The sequence below is a fragment of the Panthera pardus genome, unplaced genomic scaffold (genome assembly GCF_024362965.1).
Source record: "Panthera pardus isolate Hobbes unplaced genomic scaffold, ASM2436296v1 HiC_scaffold_24, whole genome shotgun sequence".
Classification (NCBI taxonomy): domain Eukaryota; kingdom Metazoa; phylum Chordata; class Mammalia; order Carnivora; family Felidae; genus Panthera; species Panthera pardus.
In genome coordinates this window covers 102231084-102244019 of record NW_026526810.1, presented here as the reverse complement: position 1 = coordinate 102244019, position 12936 = coordinate 102231084, and the positions used below count along the sequence as shown (strand labels likewise).

General features: G+C 45.3%; 1 protein-coding gene across 11 annotated transcripts in view; it reads right to left on the bottom strand.

The window, feature by feature from the left end:
* The window catches only part of SYNE2 (spectrin repeat containing nuclear envelope protein 2), a 339505-nt gene extending 327189 nt beyond the window's left edge, over window positions 1–12316 (bottom strand). For 6 of the 11 annotated variants that reach the window (XM_053889477.1, XM_053889480.1, XM_053889483.1 and 3 more), the window contains exon 1: window positions 12103–12315. The gene's annotated coding sequence lies outside the window, so the exon portion shown is untranslated. Of the gene's footprint in view, window positions 1–11890; window positions 11984–12102 lie in introns of those variants that run through there. The other 5 variants (XM_053889485.1, XM_053889486.1, XM_053889482.1 and 2 more) reach the window with 3 other exon arrangements.
* Window positions 12317–12936: the final 620 nt, after the last annotated feature.

Genomic DNA, 12936 nt, shown 5'->3' with positions numbered 1-12936 from the left:
AAAAAAAGCAACAGAATTGCTAAAATGAATAGTGAGAATTTTTAATTTAAATACACTAAAAATCTGCCTAGAGATCTACAAACTTTCTTCTGATACCTCCCTCCCCCAAAACATGTCTTTCAAATTAGAGGTTCCCCTTCAAGCAAAATATTTCAATTTTGGCAGTATGTGGGTTTGTATTCTTTCTTACTCTTCTGGAACATTATCTATAAGTATCATGTATATATTGCTATCATGATAATGAAGGTTTATAAAATATTCAGATAGAATGTACTCACTAATGGGATGCCTGGGTGGCTCAGTCAGTTAAGCGTCGACTCTTGAATTCGGCTCAGTTCATGATCCCAGAGTCGTGAGGTCGAGCCCAGTGTCAGGCTCTGAGCTAAGAGTGCAGCCTGTTCAAGACTCACTCACTCTCTCTCTCTCTCTCTCTCTCAAATTAAAAAAAAGAATGTATTCACTGATATAGCCAGTATATTTATTTTTAGTGAATTTTGATAGGAATCTATGTACACGTCTCCACACAACTGTTTTACCTTTTGTGTAAGTGAACTCCAGATAAACTGGATCTATAATTTAATGTGTAACCATGAAATGCTTATTTGTGATTCAGTTTCATATTTATCTCTAGCATCTTAACAGCTCAAATAATTTAAAATCTAATTACTTACGGATGAAATAATATATGTGGAATTTACTTCAAAATAATCCAGCATGGGGGGGGGGGGGTAGGTGAAGGTACATACAGGTAGGACCACATTGGCAGGATTTAATAATTACTGATATTGAGTAATATTGACACAGGAGTTCATTTCATGATGATCTCTGCTTGTGAATATACGTGAAAATTTTCGTAATAACGTTTTCTTAAAATCCAGTTAACGGGGCACCTGGGTGGTTCAGTCAGTATAGCACCCGACTCTTGATTTCCACTCAGGTTCACAATCTCACGGTTTGTGGGTTCGAGCTCCACGCTGACAGCACAGAGCCTGCTTGGGATTGTCCCTCTGACCCTCCCTCCCACGTGCTCTCTGTCTCTCTCTTTCTCAAAATAAACATTTTCAAACTAAATAAATAAAAATAAAATCCAATTTACTACTGCTCCAGTGTCAGACATAACATCACAATTTTGAGTTTCTGTTTTACCCACATAGCAATTAATGTTTTACATGACACTTCATCAGTGCCAACACTCCTTTTATTTTTTTTTTTTTCAACGTTAATTTATTTTTGAGAGACAGAGCATGAGCACCAACAGGGGAGAGGCAGAGAGGGAGACACGCAACCCGAAGCAGGCTCCAGGCTCCGAGATGTCAGCACACAGCCCGACGCGGGGCTCGAACTCACGAACCGTGAGGTCATGACCTGAGCTGAAGTCAGACGCTTAGCTGACTGAGCCACCCGGGCGCCCCTACCCAACGCTGTGAGGTGTTGGGGCTCCTGGGTGGCTCAGCTGAGTGTCTGACTCTTGGTTTCTGCTCGGGTCATGATCTTGCAGTTTTGTGGGTTTGAACCCCACACCGGGCTGCAGAGCCTGCTTGGGACTCTCTCTCCCTCTTGCTCTGCCCCTCCCCGATTCACGTTGTCTCTTCCTCTCTCAAATACACTATTATGAAAGAAACAAACAAACACACAAACGGTGGGGCAATAAATGCCTTGGACATCCCTGGCTACAAAACCCTCAGATGTGGCTTAGCCTTGGAAACCCGTCAACTCACATTGGCGAACATGACACTACGTAGGAAAGCAATGGTGCCCACTGGGAAATATGTGGAGACACATACAACCCCGTATACCCAAAGCACTTCACAATGGCTCCTAATCTAAATGATATGGGAGAAAACCCTTAATTAGCAGTGAGCTAACTTCAGTAAGGAAGGACTTGGTATTTTATGGACTGATATTCTGCGGCACAACTGCTGTTCTCTGTAGGCTGGCTGTCATCTGTAAGGAGCCAAAGACGTGAGGAAACATAATGAGGAATCATTGACACCAATGCCGTACTTCATAATGAATAATGGGTACAAGAGGGGAAACCGAGTAATAAAAACACACATTGGAACTAAGGTGATGCACTTCATAAATTGTTAGAGCATAAGCTGGGGGGGGGGGGGGGGGGGGAGGACAATGGAGTAAATATCACATTTCTAAATCATACTCCTAGAATTTTGGAGCTGTGAAAAAAATCTCAGAGATCATCTAATCCTCTATGCCAGTGGTTCACAAACTTGAGAGCGTACATCAGAATCACTTGGATGGCTTGTTAAACAAAGACTGCTGCCGCCCCCCCCCCCCATCCCCGCCCCCTCAAGGTTTCCGATTCGGTAGAATGGATGCTGCTGGTCCCCAGAACACAATCAGGCAAGCACTGTGTTAAGCTCCCTCCCATTGCCCTGTTCGTGTCTCCTTTGCAGGGATCACCAGTTACCACACTGGATTCCATGCTCCTCTGCGTGTGGGCCTTGCCCCTATTGGACAATTGCCTTTCTAAGAGCAAGGGACATCAATTTTCAGAAATGTTCCAGAGCCCAGATTCAATAAATATTTACAAGATAAATTAACTTGTTGAGTGAATGGAGTTTTCCCACTCATTTAGAGTCAAGTGTTTGCCAGTGTGTTAATATTCAGAATAGGGACACATTTGCACGCCCGGATAGACAGAAGCTACTCACTGACGACAAACAGCAAACACTGGCGATACTCAAAGCAAGACCAAAAGTCAGCTGGAACCAGCGCCAACAAGTAGATGGCAAATTCTAGAGAGATCCAAGAACTGCATCTCGGACTAGAGTTTTCTTTTTAGTTTATTTATTTACTTTGAGAGGAGGGGCAGGGGAGCAGAGAGAGGAAGAAAGAGAGAATCCTAAGCAGGCTCCATGCTGCCAGCACAGGGCTCTATCTCAGGAACTGAGAGGTCATGACCTAAGCCAAAATCAAGAGTCAGACGCTTAACTGACTGAGCCACCCAGGCGTCCCTCAGACTGGAGTTTTCAATCCAATATGGACTCTGACAAGCAGAAACTTGAGGTTCACTTTTGTCAAACATGTTACTTTGACCTGAGGAGCTATAACCGAGTACTTTTCATCTCACACGCCATCCAAAGAAAGGAATGCTTCCAAACTCATGTTTTGAAGTTTCTCAGAGCCTGGAAAATATCAGCACAGGTGGACTGATTCCTTTTCCCCATCCACCTTCTTCCTCCTGATGTTGCCCAGAGGAAAGAAAAGAAGCACAACACGCTCTGCAGTGCCTGTCTGGAGAGTTCTCCAAGTCCGGGTGTTCTGAATGTTGTAATACCCTCCAGTTTCCTGAAGTATCTTTGCATCATAGCAATGATCTGTTCCATGGCAAGTCAGCAGATTTAGTGTAAGAAAACGAACTATGCTGGGGCGTCTAAGCAATTCAGTCGGTTAAGCGCTGACTTCGGCTAAGGTCATGATCTCACGGTTCACAAGTTTGAGCCCCACAGCTTCAGAGCTGCCGACAGCTCAGAGCCTGAAGCCTGTTTCAGATTCTATGTTTCCGTCTCTCTCTGCCCCTCCCCTGCTCACGTTCCGTCTCTCTCTCTCTCTCTCAAAAATAAATAAACATTAAAAAATAATTTTTTTTAAATTTTTAATGTTTATTTTTGAGACAGCGAGACAGAGCATGAGCAGGGGAGAGGCAAAGAGAGAGGGAGACATAGAATCCGAAGCAGGCTCCAAGCTGTGAGCACAGAGCCCAATGTGGGGCTTGAACCCACACACTGTGAGATCATGACCTGAGCTGAAGTCAGACGCTTAACCGACTGAGCCACCCAGGCGCCCCTAAAAAAAAAATGTTTAAAGAAAATGAACTATGTTCTGATTTCTGAATTTCACTACTTCTTTAAATATATGACAATAACACAAAGGTCAAGAGGAGAGTAATGGAAATATACTATTACAAACAGGGTTTTTCATCCATACACGAGATGGGATTATAACACTTGAAGGTAAACTGTGTAAGTTAAAGGTGTATACTATAAACCCTAAAGCAGCCACTAAAGTAACAAAATAGAGAATGATAGCTAATAAGCCAAAAAAGGATATCTTTACTATATATAAAAATTTTCTATCCTTTACTATATACAAAAATAGTAAAAAAAAAAAAAATATATATATATATAGATATATAGATTATGTGTATATATATTTATATATAATCAATAAATCCAAAGACCAAAAAGGAGAAAAAAGGAGCAAAGAACAGATGAAAAAAGCAGAAAACATATAGGAAGGTTCTAGATTTAAACCTAACCATATTCATAATCACTTAAAATATAAATGGTCTAAACAACCCAATTAACAGACAGAGTTCATCACACTGGATAAAAAAGCAACACTCTTCAAGGCAGTGAAGCATAACTCTCCACTCTTTAAGCATGAGCTGCACATAGTGACTCCCTTACCAAAAAGTACGTACAGAAGGGGGAGAAAAAAAGTAACTTTACAGGGGAGAACCCTGACAAACAGTACCTCATCCAGGTGATCAAGGTTAACCTGAATAGGGATAAGTCCTGTTGATATTCCTCTGACATGGTACAATCAGAATAAGCACTCTGTTCAAGTGCACATGAGACATTTACGTAAAGAAATTATATTCTGGGCTATAAAATAATTCTCCATAAACGTAAAAGGATTTGAGCCACACAAAGTACGGCTCTTTGACAACAATGGAATTGAATTAGAAATCAGTAGTGGAAAGATCTCTGGAAAATCCACAAATATTTGGAAACCAAGCAATATACTGCTGGGTAACTCAGGGTCCGAGAACATAACAACAACAACAACAACAACAAAGTTTTCAAGTATTTTGAACCGAATAAAAATAGAATCACACTGTATCGAAATTTGTGAGATGTCACTAAAACAGTACCCGGGAGGAAATTTACAGCACTAAACATCTATACGGCAAAAGAAAAACAGTCACAAAATCAGTGACCTAAAGAAACTAGAATAAGAAGAGCAAATTACACCCAAAGGAAGCAGAAGAAAGGAAATAATAAGGATCAGAATGAAAAGTCAATTAAATAGAAAACAGAAAAACAAGAGAATACCAATAAAACCAATAGCCGGTTCATCGAAAAGGTCAATTAAAGTGACGACCTTCTAAACCTTGGTGCTACTGAGGTTTTGTCGCAATGGTTTTTTGTTTAGAGGATCTCTCCTGTTCACTGTAGGTTCCTGAACAGCATCCCTGGTCTTGACCCACTAGATGCCAACAGCAAATGCCGCCCACCCCCCAACCCCTAACACACACAAGACATCGCCGCCATACATTACCTATCTCTAGAAATCGCCAAGGGTTCCCAGCAGCAGTAGGGTAAACTGCAACCCACACTTCCCTCTGTAAACAAATATTAACTCAAAGTAAACTGACCTAAATGTAAAATGAAAAGTTTATAGGTTTACATTCTTTGATAGAGCTTTCCTAAGAGTTTTATAACTCTTAGAAAAAAATCTTTGTCACCTTGAGTTAGGCAAAAATTTCTCAAGGTACCATATCAAAAGTACAATTCATAAAAGAATAAATTGATAAATTGGACTTCATTACAATTTAAAATTTCTGATCTTCAAAGATACTGTTAAGAGAACATAAGACGAGGAATAGACTGAAAGTAACTATTGCAAATAATGTATCTGATAAAGAACTTGTTTCTAGAAAATATAAAGAATCCGTGGGGGGACACCGGGGTGGCTCAGTTGGTTAAGCATCTGGCTTCAGCCCAGATCTGATCTCCAGGTTCATGAGTTCAAGCCCTACATCAGGTTCTCCGCTGTCAGCATGGAGCCTGTGTCAGATCCTTTGTCACCCTCTCTCTCTCTCAAAAATAATTTGTAAAAAATTAAAAAAAATAAAAAGTGGGGCTCCTGAGCAGCTCGGTTGGTTAAGTTTCTGACTTCCACTCAGGTCGTAATCTCATGGTTTGGTTCGTGAGTTCAAGCCCTGCATTGGGCTCTGTGCTAACAGCTCAGAGCCAGGAGCCTACTTCGGATCCTGTGTCTTCCTCTTTCTCTCTGCCCCTCCCCTGCCCTGCTTGTGTGCACGCTCTCTCTCTCTTTCTTAAAAATAAGTAAGTATATGCTAGGAATTTACCCAAGGGATACAGGAGTACTGATGCATAGGGGCACTTGTACCCCAATGTTTACAGCAGCACTCTCAACAATAGCCAAATTATGGAAGGAGCCTAAATGTCCATTAACTGATGAATGGATAAAGAAATTGTGGTTTATATACACAATGGAGTACTATGTGGCAATGAGAAAGAATGGAATATGGCCCTTCGTAGCAACGTGGATGGAACTGGAGAGTGTGATGCTAAGTGAAATAAGCCATACAGAGAAAGACAGATACCATATGGTTTCACTCTTGTGTGGATCCTGAGAAACTTAACAGAAACCCATGGGGGAGGGGAAGGGAAAAAAAAAAAAAGAGGTTAGAGTGGGAGAGAGCCAAAGCACAAGAGACTCTTAAAAACTGAGAACAAACTGAAGGCTGATGGGGGGTGGGAGGGAGGGGAGGGTGGGTGATGGGTATTGAGGAGGGCACCTTTGGGGATGAGCACTGGGTGTTGTATGGAAACCAATTTGACAATAAATTTCATATATTGAAGAAAAAAAATAAGTATATATGTGTATGCATATATAAAGAATTCTCAAAACTCAATAAGGAAACAACCAACCCAATAAAAAAAAAATGGGCAAAAAATATACACAGAAACCTCAATAATGAAGATATATGGGTGGGAAATAAGCATATGATTAGTCATCAGGGAAATGCAAATTTAAACCACACTGAGAATACCACTACATCTCTAGTAGAAGTCTATGAAAAGCCTGACCATACCAAGTGTTGGCAAGGATGCAGAAGTATCGCATGCAACTTTGGGAATGTACAATGGATAATAACCACTCCAAAACATATATCTACCATATGATCCAGCCATTGCACTCCTAAACACTTACCTAGGGGCAATAAAAGCAGATGCCTACACAAGACTGTATAATGTTCACAGTAGCTTTCTTTTTAATAGTCAAAAACTGGAAAAAAAAAAAAAAAAAAAGCCAAATGCCAATCAATGGGTATACGGACGAAAGAACCGGGGTATATCCATACAGTGGAATACCATTCAGCAACAAAAAGGAATGACTCATTGATACACGCAATGTGGAGGAATCTCAAAATAATCATGCTAAGTGAAAGAAGCCAGACAAAAAAGAGACCCTGCTATATGATCCCATTTACACAAAATTCTAAAAATACCAACTAATCCATAGAGTCAGAAAGCTATCTTTGGCTGTCTGGGGTAGGAGAATGCAGGTGTAGGGAGGGGCTGAAAGGAGAGATGGTTTCACAAGTCCACACAGAAGTTAAAAACATGGCAAATTTCACACTCTAAACGTGTGGCTTACCATGTGTCAATTATACTCACCAGAGCCAGTGTAAGAATTATCACACTAGGGGTGCCTGAGTGGCTCAGTCAGCTAAGCATCCGGCTGTCAGTTTCGGCTCAGGTCATGATCTCACGGTTTCGTGAGTTCGAGCCCCGCGTCAGGCTCTGCGCTCACAGTGCGGAGCCCGCTTGGGATTCTCTCTCTCCCCCTATCTCTACCCTTCCCCCACTCACACTGTCTCTGTCTCTCTCAAAATAAATAAATAAACTTAAACTAAAAAAAAAAAAAAGAATTATCACACTAAACCACAAAGTGCAGACGGTGTAAGATAACCATCAAAAAAGAGCATAACCTGCAATTCAGTGAAGAATTACAGGCTTTAAACCTAAGGGATTCTACACTATTCCAGACCCACTCCTTTACTTGGTAAAAGTAGGAAAGGGGGGCATATGACACAGGTCATTGGTCGATGTGAAAGCAAGGATAAAAAGTGAACGCACAGTGAAACCCTGAACAACAGGCTGTCGCATTTAACATTAACGTGATTTCTTAATTAAGATGTAGCCAATGGGAAATAGTTCTTAATAAGAAAAAAAAGGAAAAATGCTTTAGGGTTTCCAGTTTGGCCTGTTCCACGCCGGGGAAGAACCAGGTGCCTTCCTCCCACCACAGTCCCGAAGAACGCATCTTTTCCAGCACTGTCAGGTATATGTTGCCACGGCTCGTCCATCGAGACAGGGACTCTGTCTTTTGATGTTGGCACTATGGTCAAATGTAAGTGTTTTGAGGTCAGAGAGCCTGGTTTCCTATCCTAGGCTCTGCCATTCACCTACCAGGTAACCTCAGAAAGTTACCTGATGCCCAGTTTTAGAACCTATAAACCGGGGCTCATAGGCTATATGAGGATTCAATGGGAATTTATCCACACCTTGGCCTACAAGAAGGCCCTGCTCGATCCTTCGATTAAGTGATTGTCTTCACTTAGTCCCTTCCCACCAGCTGACAGTGTTCAGGCCCAACCAGCTTCTCCCAGTTCCAACAAATCCACACGCTGCCCAGCTCACTCCTGACTCAATGCTATTTCCACTGCTGATCTTCTTCCAAGTCTCTAACCTCCCCACCATCTCCCGCCCCAACAACATGGCCGGCTCCTTCTCATCAAAGACACAGCTTAACTGTCAGCTGCACAGAGAAGCCATCTCACTACTAACACAGGAGCCCCTGGTCTCGGTCTCAGCATCCCATGGTCTCCTTCCTTCTATTCAACGTTCAATCAACAAATAGTTCTCAAGGCCCTACCGCACGCCAGGCACCGTTCCAGGGTCTGAGGCTACAACAGTGGCCACGACAGCATGGATGGAGTGCAATCCAGTGGGGGAAGACGGACCATTCACAAGTGAGTAAAAAACAGAGAGTATGTTAGTTCCACCGTCATAAGGGCCACGGAGAGCTCTGCGCTGTCAGCTCGGGGCCTGGAGCCTGCTTCGGATTCTGGGCATCTCTCTCCATCTCTGCCCCTCCCCTGCTCACATTCTGTCTCTCTCCCTCAAAACTTAAAAAAAAAAAATAAATAAGTGCCATGGAGAAAAATAAATTGTGAACAGGGGAAAGGGAACGGGGGTTGCAAGAGGGGCTGTGATTTTAAATCTGGGGTTTTGCCAAGGCTCACTGAGAACACAATTTTTTTTTTAAGTTTCTTGATTTTGAGAGAGAGAGAGAGAGCATGCATGGGAGGGGCAGAGAGAGAGAGAGAGAGAGAGAGAGAGAGAGAATCTCAAGCAGGCCCCGTGCTGTCAGCGCAGAGCCCTGACGTGAACCCACGTGTCATGAACTGTGAGATCATGTCCTGAGCTGAAATCAAGAGTTGGCCGCTCAACCCACTGAGCCACCCAGGTGCCCTTCTGAAAACACAATAATGAGGAAAGAAGTGAAGGCGGTCAGGGAGGGAGCCAGACAGAAATGAGGGCTGGGCCGGGGGCATTCCAGGCAGAGGCAACAGCAAGTCCAAAGGTAACCTCAAACAGCAAGGAAACTAGTTTGGCTGCAGAAGTATGAACAAGAAGAAGTACAGCAAAAAGGTGTAGGACTGGGGAAGGAGGAGGACCAGACGTGGGTAAGCTCTGGGCCCACAGTCAGGTCTGCCTTTCACTCAGGGATGGGAAACCACTGAAGGGCTTTCAACAGGGAAGTGTGCGATCTGATGGACATTTTAAAATCTGCAATTAGTTTGCTAATGTTTTTCACGTTCTGTGGATCTTCCCCAGATCTTCCCCGCTGCTGGCGGGAACCACAGCAGTCCCCGTGCTGTTGTTAACTCCGGCACCTACCACAATACATTGTAGGCACTCAATAAATATGTATTAGATGAATGAGGTAATCTATGCAAAGCATTTACTGGTACAGAATAAGCGCTCCATAAATGGTAACTATTTTTGTTTGGAACTCCAGATTTCAGCACAGTGGCCGACATATGGTAAAAGCTTATTTGAGTAAATGAATAATTTCGTGAAGTTATTAAAAATCTATATTAAAAACATATGATGAGTAATGACAAATTAATCAGTTGCTTTTCACCCTGTTCCTTACTTATCAAGGCATGGCTGATTCTATTTTTGAGCTTTAAATTGTTAAGCTACCATAGGGGCGCCTGGGTGGCTCAGTGGGTTAAGCATCTGACTTCCACTCAGGTCATGATCTCATGGTCTGTGGGTTCAAAGCCCGGGTCAGCCTCTGTGCTAACAGATCAGAGCCTGAAGCCTGCTTTGGATTCTGGGCCCCCTCTCTCTCTGCCCCTCCCCCACTCATACTCTGTCTCTTTCTCAAAAATAAACATTAAAAAATTAATAAACTTTAAACTACTGAGGGCACTACCTAGAATAATCCCATTGTGACTCAGTTCTCAAAACATACTGCAGTATCCCGCAAACACAATTAGCACCAATGCACTGAAATGCCTTTAAAATTTCTAATTGGGTGAACTTACTCACATGATCTTTTTTTTCTTTTTTAGTAATCTTAATGTACGAGGTTAAGCTGACCCAAACTGGTTTGATTTTCATTTTTACTGAATTCAAATAAGGCTCAGTTAACTGAAACAGGTGAACAAAGAACTAAGAATTTCCACTTTTTATTTATTTTGACATCTCCAGAGTCTTTATCGCCAAAAAAAAAAAAAAAACCCAAAACTTAATGAGGATTACACCTGCTCCCTTCTCCCTCGTGGTGCTTTGGGGCAGGTGGCCATAATGGCGGGGCTAAGACCGTTTAGTAATTATCTCGGGAAAAGCCTTTGGAAGTCTCGACAGTTTTCCAGAAATAAAACTAAAGAAGGAGTCATGCATTCACGTACAAAAACACGCCAAATATTCCATCTCATAAAAGGTGAACACCCTCTCCTGGCGATATTTACAAGGTCTCAATGGCAGGGACCCAGAGCGGCAAAGGGCCAGGTATGGTTCAGATGTTTAATTGTAACCCCCAACCCTAAACGCGGCCGAACTCATCCTAGCACAACCATATAATATCTGCAAGGAGGACTTCGGAGCTATGGAAACTTTCAAAACAGCAGATGAAAGTTGCTTGAAATCAAACGAACTTCTAAAAAGAAAAAGATGCAGAAGTATAGAGCGGCTACAAAGAAGCCTCTCGGTTTGGCTCTGACTTGCTGGTGCTTGTACACAATCGTGCCTGCTAGCATCCAGCTCAGACGCTCCCTTCCATTAGGGGAGGGGAAAATAATAACTTTCGGAAATAACAAGCGTCCACAAAGGCAAATGTTACACGGGACTTCTCAAGCTCCATCTAAAAAGGTGGCTCACGTAGTTTCGAGCAGTACCGATTCCACACAACTCTCCCCGCCCCCTGCTTTTTTTTTTTTTTTTTTTTTAACATTAGGAAAATAACCTAAGGAGGAAAAGGTGCTACCGTCAGACCCTCAAGGCAATTTCAGACAACAAAGACCCCAAGCAATCAAAATGGAATTATAATCCGAGCAGTCCGAGCGGCCCCTGGCGCGGGGGCGCTTGGCTGCCGCGCCCGCCGCGGTTACTGGAGCGCAGGGGCCGGCGGGTCCCCGCGCCCTCTCCAGCCCGGGTGCGCCCCGGCCCGCGGGTTCTCGGGGACTCGGGGCGAGCCTCGCGCCGCCCACGATTTGGCAATCTGTGAGCCGCTGCTCTCCACGTTCTATCTCACGCGGGGTTCAAAATCTTTCCCGCCCAGGCTTGACGCGAGGAAAGAAAACAATCAGCGGATCCCGAGCGCTGGGGCCTGGGCCGGGAGGGGGCGGCAGGGGGGATCAGGGCCGAGCCCCCAGCGCAGCCCCTTTCTGAGCCGGGCGGACCGGCGGGCTGGGGCCCGGAGGTGACACAAAGAAGCCGGAGAGACAAACGCCACCCGCTGGCGCTCGCTCCAATCCCCGGAGCGCCCCGCCCGCTGACAAGTTTGCGGCGCCCTCCACGCACCCCGCTCTCCCCACCTGGGCAAAGTTTCCGGTGGCCTGGCTCGGACCCCGACATCGGGTCGGTTCTCGTGCCTGCTGTCCCCCGCACTCTGCTCGGGGACCTTTCCCTCCCTCGCCCCCGCCCCTTCCCCTCCCTCCCGCGCTCCCTCCCTCCCGCTCTTCCTCCCCGCCACAGCCCGCTCTCTCCGGGGCGCACCGGGGTGCTGGGGGCCCGCGGCCGCGCTCACCCGCCGCTGGCCTGGCGAGGGGCGAGGGCGCGGGCTGGGGCGGGCCCGGGTCGGCGCCCTGCTTGCCTTGCTCCCTCGATCGCGCCTTTTACTCGTCCTCGCGTCCGCTTTTTCGGTCCAGAAGGCTCGGGGCTCAGCAGAGCGCGCTCCGCTCCTTGGCGCTCGGAAAGCTGAAAACCACGCCCCGCGCCTTCCCCGCCCGCCGCCTGCCGCTGAGTCCCGCGCTCGCCGCTCCGCGGCCAGTGTGAAGCTAGCCCGAGAGCACCGGAGGCGGGGCCGCCCGCCTCCCACCTCGCAGGCCCCGCGGCCGCCGTGGCCTGGCAACTTTCTTCCCAGGTTTTGGGACTTCAGAGAGGGGGGCGGGGAGATGCTAACTCAGAAAGCAGGTTAACGACCGGGGGTAGGAAGAATGTCACAAACTCCCAAAAAAGCGTTTCTGCCGGATTTCATCTAGGAACTTCGCTAACCTTCCTGGACTCCTGGTTCTTTGAGTAAGAGAGTAAGGGAGTAAGAGAGCAGATGTGCAAATTAGCTACCAAACCTTGATCGAGTCATCTAACCTTTCTGGACCCTTTGTAAAATGAGGATTTGAGATTAGATGACCTTTACCATGTGGGTCAGTATTTCTAATAGAGTGGTCTAGACTTCAGGATCACCTGGAAGGTAGGGAAGGCCCTTGTTAAAACACAGGAGGCCTGGGGCGCCTCGGTGGCGCAGTCGGTTAAGCGTCCGACTTCAGCCAGGTCACGATCTCGTGGTCCGTGAGTTCGAGCCCCGCGTCAGGCTCTGGGCTGATGGCTCGGAGCCTGTTTCTGATTCTGTGTCTCACTCTCT